Genomic DNA, 15,003 nt, shown 5'->3' on the forward strand with positions numbered 1-15,003 from the left:
GGCTACCATATCTAAGGCTGTCATATCTAAGGCTGTCATATCTAAGGCTATCATATTTTGCCACTCCAAACCTAAGGTATCATATCTAAGGCTACCATAATCTAAAGTATCGTATCAAAGGCTACCATAATCTAAGTTATCATATCTAAGTCTACCATATCTAGGGCTACCATATCTAAGACTACCATATCTAGGGCTACCATATCTAAGGCTACCATACCTAAGGCTACCATACCTAAGGCTACCATACCTAAGGCTACCATACCTAAGGCTACCATAGCTAAGGCTACCATATCTAGGGCTACCATATATAGGTCTACCATATCTAAGGCTACCATATATAGGGCTACCATATCTAAGGCTACCATATCTAGGGCTACCACATCTAAGGCTACCATAGCTAAGGGTAGAAGTGAAATTCTAAGCAGAGCCTCTCTCCCTCCATGTGTGCATGTTTTGCCCTTTCTCTACCAAATAAAACCCTCCCACAGGATTGTGGGTAAGCATCTTATCCACTCATGTAATGTCTCCTTTAGAGTAATCCACTATGACTCTGTAAACTAATTCCCCCCTACTTTTTGGGACACTTTACTGCCCTAGAAAGTAATGAAATGCAAATCAGCTTGACGTTGGCTTTCTGCGTGTTTCTGCAAATGTCAAACAAGCCACTTGTTAAGAAGAAATTATAGATGGAGAAGGAAAGAAGGAAATTCTTCAGTGGTGTGTGTGTGTGTGTGTGTGTGTGTGTGTGTGTGTGTGTGTGTGTGTGTGTGTGTGTGTGTGTGTGTGTGTGTGTGTGTGTGTGTGTGTGTGTGTGCGTGCGTGCGTGCGTGCGTGCGTGCGTGCGTGCGTGCGTGCGTGCGTGCGTGTGTGTGTGTGTGTCTGTGTGTGCATGCCTGCATTACTGAAATTGTTTCCCACAAAAAGTAATTTTGTTGTCGTTAAGTGTTTAGTTGCTTTCCCAACCGGGAACTTTGAACCGATATATACATTTCAGAGACGTAAAAAATAAAGAAAGCGGGACAGATTTTAACACTAAGAGTATCCATGTTGTAATGCGTTAAATCATGAAATTAGAGCCCAGATTCAATCTGGTCGCGCTTGTGGACAACTCAACTTTTAAATGCAATGTTACCACATTTGTGGAGAGGCAAACGCTGCATGAGAAATTACCTTTAAATGTCAATAGTGCTTTAAAGTGGATCTAACCGGGTATCAGATTCCCAGCCTAGGCCTACTTCCAAGGGAAATTGAAAAACTAAAATTGACAGAACATGAGAGCAGACCTGGACACCATTGTGACAGCACCTTATTAGTGGTACACGTACACCTTATGGTTAGTGGTACACATACACCTTGTGGTTAGTGGTACACGTACACCTTGTGGTTAGTGGTACACGTACACCTTGTGGTTAGTGGTACACGTACACCTTGTGGTTAGTGGTACATGTACACCTTATGGTTAGTGGTACATGTACACCTTGTGGTTAGTGGTACACGTACACCTTATGGTTAGTGGTACACGTACACCTTGTGGTTAGTGGTACACGTACACCTTGTGGTTAGTGGTACATGTACACCTTGTGGTTAGTGGTACATGTACACCTTGTGGTTAGTGGTACACGTACACCTTATGGTTAGTGGTACACGTACACCTTGTGGTTAGTGGTACACGTACACCTTGTGGTTAGTGGTACATGTACACCTTGTGGTTAGTAGTACACGTACACCTTATGGTTAGTGGTACACGTACACCTTGTGGTTAGTGTTACATGTAAACCTTGTGGTTAGTGGTACACATACACCTTATGGTTAGTGGTACATGTACACCTTTGTGGTTAGTGGTACACATACAAGCAGGCAATAACACTCATTCCAGAAACCGACCTGTGGCACACTGCATTGCTAATCTCTTTATAGCCTGTCAAAGGTTTTACATGCTTGAAGTGACGTGTCTTGTTTAAATGGGGCCTAGAGCCATTGATCTGCTGTTCCTGTCCTTGAGATTTGTCATTACTTTCTTCATCTCTGAGGTCTTACGCCTGCCGATTGCCTTGGGGGCAGCTAGATACATGGACGTCACATGTCAGAAATACCTGTTCACATGTCAAAAACCTTTCAATGCCTGAGGGAGAACAGACTAAGCCTTCGGTCCAATATTTAGTGTTCACATTAGAGGTCGACCGATTAATCGGAATGGCCGATTAATTAGGGCCGATTTCAAGGTTTCATAACAATCGTAAATCTGTATTTTTTATTTTTTTACACCTTTATTTAACTAGGCAAGTCAGTTAAGAAGGAAGCAAGGAACTCAAGCAAGGAACTCAAACGTTAGCTTTTTTTACATGGAACATATTGCACTTTTACTTTCTTCTCCAACACTTTGTTTTTGCATTATTTAAACCGAATTGAACATGTTTCATTATTTATTTGAGGCTAAATTGATTTTTATTGATGTATTATATTAAGTTAAAATAAGTGTTCATTCAGTATTGTTGTAATTGTCATTATTACAAATAAATAAATAAAAATCAATGTAATTGGTTTAATCGGTATCGGCTTTTTTGGTCCTCTAATAATCGGTATCGGCGTTGAAAAATCATAATCGGTCGACCTCTAGTTCACATAGAAGACAGCCAGGTGGGGTGGAGGGTGGGGTGAGCAGAACTGGGACTACACCATCGACAGACAAAGACTGTGTACCAAATTTCACAATTTTCTTTATATAGTGCACTACTTTAGACCAGAGCACTATGGGTCCTGGTACCTAGTCAAAAGCATTGTACTGTAAAGGTAATAGGGTGTATTTGGGACGTAGGGAGAAAACCCTGGACATGCATCCATGCATCCAATACGTTTCTGGTTCACTGAGGATGCAACTCTTCTCAGTTATTCTTGATGGTGTTAACATTGTGTTCAAATAAAGTAAAATAAAATTGTATGAGTCACATGCGCCGAATACAACAGGTCTAGTATACCTTACAGTGAAATGCTTACTTAAGAGCCTCTAACCAACAATGCAGTTTCAAAAAATACGGAGAAGAATAAGAGATAACAGTAACAAGTAATTAAAGAGCAGCAGTAAAATAACAATAGCGAGACTAAACTCAGCAATAAAAGAAATGTCCTCTCACTGTCAACTGCATTTATTTTCAGCAAATGTGTAAATATTTGTATGAACATAACAAGATTCAACAACTGAGACATAAACTGAACAAGTTCCACAGACATGTTACCAACAGAAATGGAATAATGTGTCCCTGAACAAAGGGGGGGTCAAAAGCAAAAGTAACAGTCAGTATCTTGTTAAATTCTTTCTCTCTGCATTGTTGGGATTGGCCTGTAAGTCAGCTTTTCACTGTTAGTCTACAACTGTTGTTTATGAAGCATGTGAAAATTACATTAGATTTGATTTAATGTGATGAGTCTGCTATGGCTCCGTTAGGCTTTGCGTGTATCTCTTCCGAGGTGGGTAGGTTGAACTCTTCTCTTTTCACAGCTTCATTTAGCTTGTTCACACATATACACACTTCCCCATTTTTCTTCGGGACAGGCACAATGGGTGCACACCAATCCGTAGGCTGTGTCACTTTCTCCACAACTCCTCTGTCACCTTCTCTATCCGAGGTAGTGAGACTCTGTGCTGTGTGCTCAGAATATGGATGTGGTGTTTTCTTTTAGTCCTATTTTCACAGGTTCTGTGTTGTGCAAGCCGTGTTCCCCCGAATGCCAATGCGTCATGGACCTCATCGATGCGTTTCACCGGGCCCATCAACAGGCCAATCAACAGGCCCATCAACGGGCCCATCTCAGCTGCTGCTGACCGGCTGAGTGAGTTGTTCAAACTGTTCTCCGAATGCGTCATGGACCTCATCGATGCGTTTCACCGGGCCCATCAACGGGCCCATCTCAGCTGCTGCTGACCGGATGAGTGAGTTGTTCAAACTGTTCTCCGAATGTGTCATGGACCTCATCGATGCGTTTCACCGGGCCCATCAACGGGCCCATCTCAGCTGCTGTTGACCGGCTGAGTGAGTTGTTCAAACTGTTCTCCGAATGCGTCATGGACCTCATCGATGCGTTTCACCGGGCCCATCAACGGGCCCATCTCAGCTGCTGCTGACCGGCTGAGTGAGTTGTTCAAACTGTTCTCCGAATGCGTCATGGACCTCATCGATGCGTTTCACCGGGCCCATCAACAGGCCCATCTCAGCTGCTGCTGACTGGATGAGTGAGTTGTTCAAACTGTTCTCCGAATGCGTCATGGACCTCATCGATGCGTTTCACCGGGCCCATCAACGGGCCCATCTCAGCTGCTGCTGACCGGCTGAGTGAGTTGTTCAAACTGTTCTCCGAATGCGTCATGGACCTCATCGATGCGTTTCACCGGGCCCATCAACAGGCCCATCTCAGCTGCTGCTGACTGGATGAGTGAGTTGTTCAAACTGTTCTCTGATTGACATATACTGGGAAGAAATGATGCTTTTCTTTGTATGTAGTGGTCCATTGAAATTGCGCTAAACAATTCAACTGGCCCAAGGGACTGCACAGAGAAATGGTAGACGGCTGCAATGTTCATTGTGGAATGAGCCTATCCAATGTCTCTTCACACCTTACAATAGGGTCTGAAGTGTCTGTTTTATATTTCACAGGTGTTGCACCAATGAGGAAACACACTGACATTGCTAACGGATCCCCCAAAAAATGATGTCTGGTCTTAGTTTCCTGTAACTTCACTCACCGATTTTGTGTGTCATTCTTTCCCAATGTCCTGTTTTCTGACACTTATCGACTGAAGACTTGAAAGCTGGACATCTAATCCTGCTTTCTATGTTGCATTTTCCCACACCGGTTGTGTTTTCCATCTGCACGCTCAGTGTCCCTTGAACATCTGTTCTCATTGCGTTTTGGTGCCATTTTGCATTCTTCTTGTGCCCCCCCCCGTCCAATCTCCTACATAGCACATGCTGCTTCTCCCTGCCGGCTTACTTGCATGCTAGCCTTCCCTGACTGACGGATTGTCTGTATAGTAGTTGCCAATGTGAGATCTGTCACCAACTGCTGTTCAAGTCCTTTATCCAGTATGGCCACGACAATTTGGTCTTGAATATCTCTTTTCGCACCAAAGTCACAATGGTCTGAAAGCTTGCAAAGGGTTCTGATAAATGTCTCTACCTTTTCCCGAGGCCGGTGTCTTTGATTTAGAAAAAAAAACAGGCAAAGTCTATTTAGGAAGAAAGTATTCGCCATATTTCCACATGACAATATCTCTCTATCTCTGTATATATATATATATATACAATATCAAAGTCCGCTTTCTCGTCCTCTCCTCCAAAAGTGACCAATTTGAAAATCTGCCCATGAGTGAACTGACCTGCACATCGCCATCTTTCTGATAGCGGGTTCTGAATCTCATAAAATGTTGTTGGCAATCTGTCCATTCAGTCGGTTTATCAAAGCTAAAATTGAGTGGTAGGTTAAACTTCCACCATTGTCTACTTACTTAGTAGGATGTGAAACACACTTCTGACAGCATGTAATACAAAGTGAATGTTCAGTCAGCGGAGTAACCTTTAATAAGGGAGACCCTTCGCCCTACTGTACGTACCAGTTTGAGACATGAAGTAACACTGTCGTCCATACTGAGAGAGAGAGAGAGAGAGAGAGAGAGAGAGAGAGAGAGAGAGAGAGAGAGAGAGAGAGAGAGAGAGAGAGAGAGAGAGAGAGAGAGAGAGAGAGAGAGAGAGAGAGAGAGAGAGATATCTGAGACATGTTGCGCTCGATGAACAAGGACTGTGCTTGCTAAGTATACAGTACATCCCCTAAAGGTCCCTTGAAGGATGCCTGCTCAGAATCGACTACAATTACTCTTACACAGAAACCTCCAGTGGCTACACAGCAGATAAGGTGGGACAACCCCTAGAGTACCAGATCCAACTGGCTCTCACAGTCTCACATCAGAATTCGATGTTCATCCATATTTATATATATATATTATATATATACATATATATATACTATATATATACATCCATATTTATATATAGATATTATATATATACATCCATATTTCTCAAATGTCAAATTTGGAAGTCGTTGCAAACGTCACATTTCAAATTGTTTAAAGGTTTAACTCTGAATGTTGAAGGTTTGGTCTGAGTCTTAGTAAGTAGCAGGATGAGGAATCCATCAGAATGACTTTGAGTAGTGAAATGCCAGGTTAGGATCAGATTGACCTGTGTGTAGTGAAATGCCAGGTTAGGATCAGATTGACCTGTGTGTAGTGAAATGCCAGGTTAGGATCAGATTGACCTGTGTGTAGTTAGATACCAGGTTAGGATCAGATTGACCTGTGAGTAGTGAGATACCAGGTTAGGATCAGATTGACCTGTGTGTAGTGAGATACCAGGTTAGGATCAGATTGACCTGTGAGTAGTGAGATACCAGGTTAGGATCAGATTGACCTGTGAGTAGTGAGATACCAGGTTAGGATCAGATTGACCTGTGTGTAGTGAGATACCAGGTTAGGATCAGATTGACCTGTGTGTAGTGAGATACCAGGTTAGGATCAGATTGACCTGTGTGTAGTGAAATGCCAGGTTAGGATCAGATTGACCTGTGTGTAGTGAGATACCAGGTTAGGATCAGATTGACCTGTGTGTAGTGAGATACCAGGTTAGGATCAGATTGACCTGTGTGTAGTGAGATACCAGGTTAGGATCAGATTGACCTGTGTGTAGTGAGATACCAGGTTAGGATCAGATTGACCTGTGTGTAGTGAAATGCCAGGTTAGGAACAGATTGACCTGTGAGTAGTGAGATACCAGGTTAGGATCAGATTGACCTGTGTGTAGTGAGATACCAGGTTAGGATCAGATTGACCTGTGAGTAGTGAGATACCAGGTTAGGATCAGATTGACCTGTGTGTAGTGAGATACCAGGTTAGGATCAGATTGACCTGTGTGTAGTGAAATGCCAGGTTAGGATCAGATTGACCTGTGTGTAGTGAGATACCAGGTTAGGATCAGATTGACCTGTGTGTAGTGAGATACCAGGTTAGGATCAGATTGACCTGTGAGTAGTGAGATACCAGGTTAGGATCAGATTGACCTGTGAGTAGTGAGATACCAGGTTAGGATCAGATTGACCTGTGTGTAGTGAGATACCAGGTTAGGATCAGATTGACCTGTGTGTATAGACATACGACAACTTTTTTCTTCTTCCAAATAAAACTGCTGTGTGAGGGTCGAGGCAAATAGGATAGAATCAAAAACCTAATCGAACGGAAATGGGAAAGAGCATCAAGATTCTCCTGGTATGTATCATAATTATGTCAAAGAGACAGATGGGTGATGCTGCAGCTGCTTTGGAACCAGAGAGCAGGGCTCTGGGGAGCACAGCTCATGTCAATCAATGAGTGAGCTGAAAATAAAGATTAGAAATGACATTGCTAGCTAATATTCTATAGTCACCGTAACAAAAACAATTAAAACAGGTCTGGGAAAATGTTACATTTTGGATTCAAGTATATCAGATTTACTGGACTCAAAATAATAATAATAATAATTAGGAATTTACTAAATAAAGTAATTTATTATGAACTCAACTTGTTTATGACACTAACAGCTTACAGACGGTAGACAATTAAGGTCACGGTTATGAAAACTTAGGACACTAAAGAGGCCTTTCTACTGACTCTGAAAAACACCAAAAGAAAGATGCCCAGGGTCCCTGCTCATCTCCGTGAACATGCCTTAGGTATGCTGCAAGGAGGCATGCAGATGTGGCCAGGGCAATAAATTGCAATGTCCGTACTGTGAGACGCCTAAGACAGCACTACAGGGAGACAGGACTGACAGCTGATCGTCCTCGCAGAGGCAGACACCGTGTAACAACACCTGCACAGGATCGGTACATCCGAACATCACACCTGCAGGACAGTTACAGGATGGCAACAACAACTGCCCAGGTTACACCAGGAATGCACAATCCCTCCATCAGTGCTCAGACTGTCTGCAATAAGCTGATAGAGGCTGGACTGAGGACTTGTAGGCCTGTTGTAAGGCAGGTCCTCACCAGACATCACCGGCAACAACATCGCCTATGGGCACAAACCCATCGTCGCTGGACTAAACAGGATTGGCAAAAAGTGCTATTCACTGAAGAGTCGCGGTTTTGTCACACCAGGGGTGATGGTCGGATTCACGTTTATCATTGAAGGAATGAGCGTTACACAGAGGCCTGTACTCTGGAGCGGAATCGATTTGGAGGTGGAGGGTCCGTCATGGTCTGGGACGGTGTGTCACAGCATCATCGGACTGAGCTTGTTGTCATGTTGTCATTGCAGGCAATCTCAACGCTGTACGTTAAAGAGAAGACATCCTCCTCCCTCATTTGGTACCCTTCCTGCAGGCTCATCCTGAAATTGCCCTCTGGCATGACAATGCAACCAGCCATACTGCTCGTTCTAAACGTGATTTCCTGCAAGACAGGAATGTCAGTCCGGATCTCAAACCCATTGATCACGTCTTGAACCTGTTGGATCAGGAGGGTGAGGGCTGAGGGCTAGGGCCATAACAATGTTGCAGTCTTATGGCTTGGGGGCAGAAGATGTTCAGGGTCCTATTGGTTCCAGACTTGGTGCATTGGTACCGCTTGCCATGTGGTAGCAGATAGAACAGTCTTTGACTTGGGTGGCTGGAATCTTTGACACATTTTAGGGCCTTCGTCTGACCCCACCTGGTATAGAGTTTCTGGATGGCAGGGAGTTCGGCCCCAGTGATGTCCTGGACCGTATGCATTACCCTCTGTATCGCCTTGCTGTCGGATACCAAGCAGTTTCCACACCAACCGGTGATGCAGCCAGTCAAGATGCTCTCAATGGTGCAACTGTAGAACCTTTAAAGGATCTGAGGACCCATGCCAAATCTTTTCAGCCTCCTGAGGGGGAAGAAGTGTTATCGTGTCTTCTTCACAACTGTGTTGGCGTGTTTTGACCATGATAATTCCTTAGTGATGTGGACACAGAGGAACTTGAAGCTCTTGACAAGCTCCACAACAGCCCCGTCAATGTGGATGGGGGCGTGCTCGGCCCTCCATTTCCTGTAGTCCACGATGAGGTCCTGTGTCTTGCTGACGCTGAGGGAGAGGTTGTTGTCCTGGTACCACATTGCCAGGACACTGACCTCCTCTCCCAACGCTGTCTCATCGTCGTCAGGGATCCCGCCTACCACGTTCGTGTCATCAGCAAACTTAATGATGGTGTTGGAGTCATGCGCGGCCACACAGTCGTGGGTGAACAGGGAGTACAGGAGGGGACTAAGCACGCACCCCTGATGGGCCCCCGTGTTGAGGATCAGGGTGGCGGATGTGTTGTTGCCTACAATCACCACCTAGGGGCGGCCAGGATACAGTTTTAGAAGGAGGTGTTCAGTCCCAGGGTCCTGAGCTTAGTGATGAGCTTAGAGGGCACTAGGGGGTTGAACACTGAGCTGTAGTCAATTCCCTTTTCCCTTTGTAATCGATGATAGTTTGCAAGCCCTGTCACATCCAAGCGTCAGAGCCGGCGTAGTAGGATTCGATCTTAGTCCTGTATTTACACTGCCTGTTTGATGGCTTGTTGGAGGTCGTAGCGGTATTTCTTATAAAACTAACATGCTGGATATGAACCCTGGTCTCCCATGGGAGCAGCCAACGTCTTAGACCAAGAGGAAATTCTCTTTTGTTCTGGTTTTGAATGGTTTTGAAGTTCGTAGGCAGGGCTACCTCATCACGTGACCATGAACAACCATTCCCGACTCATGTCCGCTACATTCACCCCCCTTCGACCTCCTGCCCCACGAGGGACCGCCCCACTTTGGGCAGGAGAAACCATGGTTTCTGGTTGGGATATGTACGTACGGTCACTGTGGGGACGACATGTCGATGCACTTATTAATGAAGTCGGTGACTAATGTGTTATCTGCTCACTATTATCAGATGAATCCCAGAACATAATCCAGTCTGTGCTAACGAAACAGTCCTGTAGCTTAGCATTTTCATCAGATCACTTCCGTATTGAGCAGATCACTGGTACCTTCTGTTTGAGTTTTTGCTTGTAAGCAGGAATCAGGAGGAACACATTTCAGTTCCACTGCATTAAAATCACAGACCACGAGAAGTGGCACGTCTGGGTGTGCATTTTCTTGTTTGCTTTATGGCGCTATGCAGCTCATTGAGTGCAGTCTTAGTGCCAGGATCGATTTGTGGTGGTAAATAGACAGCTACGAAAAATGTAGATGAAAACTCTCTTGGTTAAATGAGACTTCCTTAACATTAGAGATTGTGCACCAGCTGTTGTTAACAAAGAGCTGCTACACCAGTTGTTGTTGTCGTCATTGGATACGGCAAGCGGGTTCTGGCTCCTTCACAGAGCAGGATTCTGACAACCTTCATTACACCTTTTGGCCGATACTGTTTCCGACGCCTGCTATTTGGAATAACAAGTGCTCAATAATTCCTCCAGAGAAAAATGACAGAGACATTGCATGCCCTAGAGGAAGTTGACGTTTCTATAGATGATATTCTGGTATACAGTATGCGAATACCATGAAGGAGCATAACCAGCGACTGAAGACTGTTGTGCAGAAGGTGGAGTCAACCGAACTAAAACACAGCTACACTTTCTGGGACAACTCATTGACCAATCAGGAGTCAGGCCTGATCCAGAGAAGTTGGACGCCATCAGGCAGCTTTCCCCACCAGAGAACCTGCAGGATCAGATGAACAACCTGGATGTCTATGGCATACTAGCATACTAGACACAGAGACATACACATGGTCTCCACCAGTTCATCTGGCACTGGGGAAGTAGATAAAAGGCCTCATTCACAACGTTCCCAAGATTCCCTTTATCCTATTTTCTTCTTTTCTATCTTTGCTTTTCTCTCTTTCTCTCTTTGTTCCTTCCCAGAACTGGAATAGAGACGTGACAATGTTCACTTATGTCGCAGTACAGCTTCTTCAGAGGGAAGGCTGCGTATCCATGGAAACTAAGAATACTTCAGATGATGAATTGTCTGGCAATATCATTTCCAAGGGAATTCTGCCCTTTGTCTTCTGACTGCATGTGCAACTGTCCTGTGTGTGTGTGTGTGTGTGTGTGTGTGTGTGTGTGTGTGTGTGTGTGTGTGTGTGTGTGTGTGTGTGTGTGTGTGTGTGTGTGTGTGTGTGTGTGTGTGTGTGTGTGTGTGCGTGTGCGTGTGTGTGTGTCCAGTGTAAAATAGTATTTTTGTGAAAGACGGGATCATTTGTTTTAGCTTTTCGGCTAATTTCTTCTGATGTTGGCTAGTGACAAAGTTACTTCTAAAAGAGACACACGAAGTCACACAAAAGATCAGTAAGATGGATGTTAATAGAACACTGATAATTGATTACCAAAGAAAGAGGCGCTACACTTTAGATCCATGCTGGCCACATGGTGCATGTACTGTGTGTGTGTGTGTGTGTGTTTCATATGCCATTGGCTGTTTGCAGGGCTCTCACAGGTAGAGATAGGGGAGACACAGGGATAGAGAGACAGGGGGAGACAGAGAGACGGGGAGAGATAGGGGGAGACGGGGAAATAGAGAGGGAGATGGAGACAGGAGGAGACAAAGAGACGGGGGGAGATAGAGAGACAGGGGGAGATATAGAGACACGGGGAGATATAGAGACAGGGGGAGACATAGAGACAGGGGGAGATATAGAGACGGGGGGAGATGGGGAAATAGAGAGGGAGAAGGAGACAGGGGGAGGTAGAGAGACAGGGGGAGACATAGAGACAGGGGAGATATAGATACGGGGGAGATGGGGAAATAGAGAGGGAGAAGGAGACAGGGGGAGATATAGAGACGGGGGGAGACATAGAGACAGGGGGAGATATAGAGACGGGGGGAGATGGGGAAATAGAGAGGGAGAAGGAGACAGGGGAGGTAGAGAGACAGGGGGAGATAGAGAGACAGGGGAGATATAGAGATGGGGGGAGATGGGGAAATAGAGAGGAGAAGGAGACAGGGGAGGTAGAGAGACAGGGGAGGTAGAGACGGGGGAGACATAGAGACGGGGGAGATGGGGAAATAGAGAGGGAGAAGGAGACAGGGGGAGATAGAGAGACAGGGGGAGACAGAGACGGGGGGAGATGGGGAAATAGAGAGGGAGAAGGAGACAGGGGGAGATAGAGAGACAGGGGAGACAGAGACGGGGAGATGGGGAAATAGAGAGGGAGAAGGAGACAGGGGAGATAGAGAGACAGGGGGAGACAGAGACGGGGGGAGATGGGGAAATAGAGAGGGAGAAGGAGACAGGGGGAGATAGAGAGACAGGGAGACATTGAGACAGGGGAGATATAGAGACAGGGGAGATATAGAGACGGGGAGATGGGGAAATAGAGAGGAGAAGGAGACAGGGGAGATAGAGAGACAGGGGAGACATTGAGACAGGGGAGATATAGAGACAGGGGGAGATATAGAGACAGGGGAGATAGAGAGACAGGGGAGACATTGAGACAGGGGGAGATATAGAGACGGGGGGAGATGGGGAAATAGAGAGGGAGAAGGAGACAGGGGGAGATAGAGAGACAGGGGGAGACAGAGACGGGGGGAGATGGGGAAATAGAGAGGGAGAAGGAGACAGGGGGAGATAGAGAGACAGGGGGAGACAGAGACGGGGGGAGATGGGGAAATAGAGAGGGAGAAGGAGACAGGGGGAGATAGAGAGACAGGGGAGACATTGAGACAGGGGGAGATATAGAGACAGGGGGAGATATAGAGACGGGGGGAGATGGGGAAATAGAGAGGGAGAAGGAGACAGGGGGAGATAGAGAGACAGGGGGAGACATTGAGACAGGGGGAGATATAGAGACAGGGGGAGATAGAGAGACAGGGGGAGACATAGAGACGGGGGAGACATAGAGACGGGGGGAGATGGGGAAATAGAGAGGGAGAAGGAGACAGGGGGAGGTAGAGAGACGGGGGAGATATAGAGACGGGGGGAGATATAGAGACGGGGAGACATAGAGACAGGGGAGATATAGAGACGGGGGAGATGGGGAAATAGAGAGGGAGAAGGAGACAGGGGGAGATATAGAGACGGGGGGAGACATAGAGACAGGGGGAGATATAGAGACGGGGGAGATGGGGAAATAGAGAGGGAGAAGAAGACAGGGGAGATATAGAGACGGGGGAGACATAGAGACAGGGGAGATATAGAGACGGGGAGATGGGGAAATAGAGAGGGAGAAGGAGACAGGGGGAGATAGAGAGACAGGGGAGATAGAGAGACAGGGGAGATATAGAGACGGGGGAGATGGGGAAATAGAGAGGGAGAAGGAGACAGGGGAGATATAGAGACGGGGGGAGACATAGAGACAGGGGGAGATATAGAGACGGGGGGAGATGGGGAAATAGAGAGGGAGAAGGAGACAGGGGGAGATATAGAGACGGGGGGAGACATAGAGACAGGGGGAGATATAGAGACGGGGGGAGATGGGGAAATAGAGAGGGAGAAGGAGACAGGGGGAGATATAGAGACGGGGGGAGACATAGAGACAGGGGGAGATATAGAGACGGGGGGAGATGGGGAAATAGAGAGGGAGAAGGAGACAGGGGGAGATAGAGAGACAGGGGGAGATAGAGAGACAGGGGGAGATATAGAGACGGGGGGAGATGGGGAAATAGAGAGGGAGAAGGAGACAGGGGGAGATAGAGAGACAGGGGGAGACATTGAGACGGGGGAGATATAGAGACAGGGGGAGATGGGGAAATAGAGAGGGAGAAGGAGACAGGGGGAGATAGAGAGACAGGGGGAGATAGAGAGACAGGGGGAGATATAGAGACAGGGGGAGATATAGAGACAGGGGGAGATATAGAGACAGGGGGAGATATAGAGACAGGGGGAGATATAGAGACAGGGGGAGATATAGAGACAGGGGGAGATAGAGAGACAGGGGGAGACATTGAGACGGGGGGAGATATAGAGACAGGGGGAGATATAGAGACGGGGGGAGATGGGGAAATAGAGAGGGAGAAGGAGACAGGGGGAGATATAGAGACGGGGGGAGATGGGGAAATAGAGAGGGAGAAGGAGACAGGGGGAGATAGAGAGACGGGGGGAGATGGGGAAATAGAGAGGGAGAAGGAGACAGGGGGAGGTAGAGAGACAGGGGAGACATTGAGATGGGGGGAGATAGAGAGACAGGGGGAGATGAGGTGATAGAGAGGGAGAAGGAGACGGAGAGATAGGGAGGGAGAAGGACACAGGGGGAGATAGAGAGACAGGGGTGGTAGAGACGGATAAGGAGACAGGGGGAGATGGGGAAATAGAGAGGGAGACAGAGAGACAGGGGGAGACATAGAGGTAATATGTAAGCCTGCTTTTCACTTCCCTCACACATTCATTATTCAACATAGCTCCAGGTCCAGCTCAAATTAGACCACAATTCCAGATCTACAGTGTCCATATTATTAAAAGTCCTGCTGAGATTGAGGCTGTCCCAATATGGACACCGTACATATCTGTGATGATGAGGCAGCTTATTGGTCAGTAGATTCTGAAAGAGGAAGAACGGAGCTCTGTTCAGGTGTTGATATAATCTGTCTTCTAATCACATCAGTGGATGAATTGATTAGCAAAACACTGTGACACGGCGCTTTACACAGCCGTCTCTGAGTTGATACCACCAAACGGTATTCAAAGGCAGCCAGCTTTGTGTGTGTGTGTGTGTGTGTGTGTGTGTGTGTGTGTGTGTGTGTGTCTGTCTGTCTGTCTGTCTGTCTGTCTGTCTGTCTGTCTGTCTGTCTGTCTGTCTGTCTGTCTGTCTGTCTGTGTGTGTACTAAAACACCATGCTTTTCTGTTCGTCACTTCCTGTCAATGATCAACACATGAACAAACTAACACTGACACACACTGCGGCTGATGCCAGGGAGCAGGAGTGATGGAGATCCTAATCAAAACTTACCTTATATTGGACAATAGAGTGAGCATTG

General features: G+C 46.4%; 1 pseudogene; it reads right to left on the reverse strand.

Moving 5' to 3' along the window:
* The window catches only part of LOC127910094 (uncharacterized), an 11,232-nt pseudogene extending 7,358 nt beyond the window's left edge, over positions 1 to 3,874 (reverse strand).
* Between the last annotated feature and the right edge of the window lie 11,129 nt (positions 3,875 to 15,003).

The sequence above is a fragment of the Oncorhynchus keta genome, chromosome 20, assembly GCF_023373465.1.
Source record: "Oncorhynchus keta strain PuntledgeMale-10-30-2019 chromosome 20, Oket_V2, whole genome shotgun sequence".
NCBI lineage: Eukaryota > Metazoa > Chordata > Actinopteri > Salmoniformes > Salmonidae > Oncorhynchus > Oncorhynchus keta.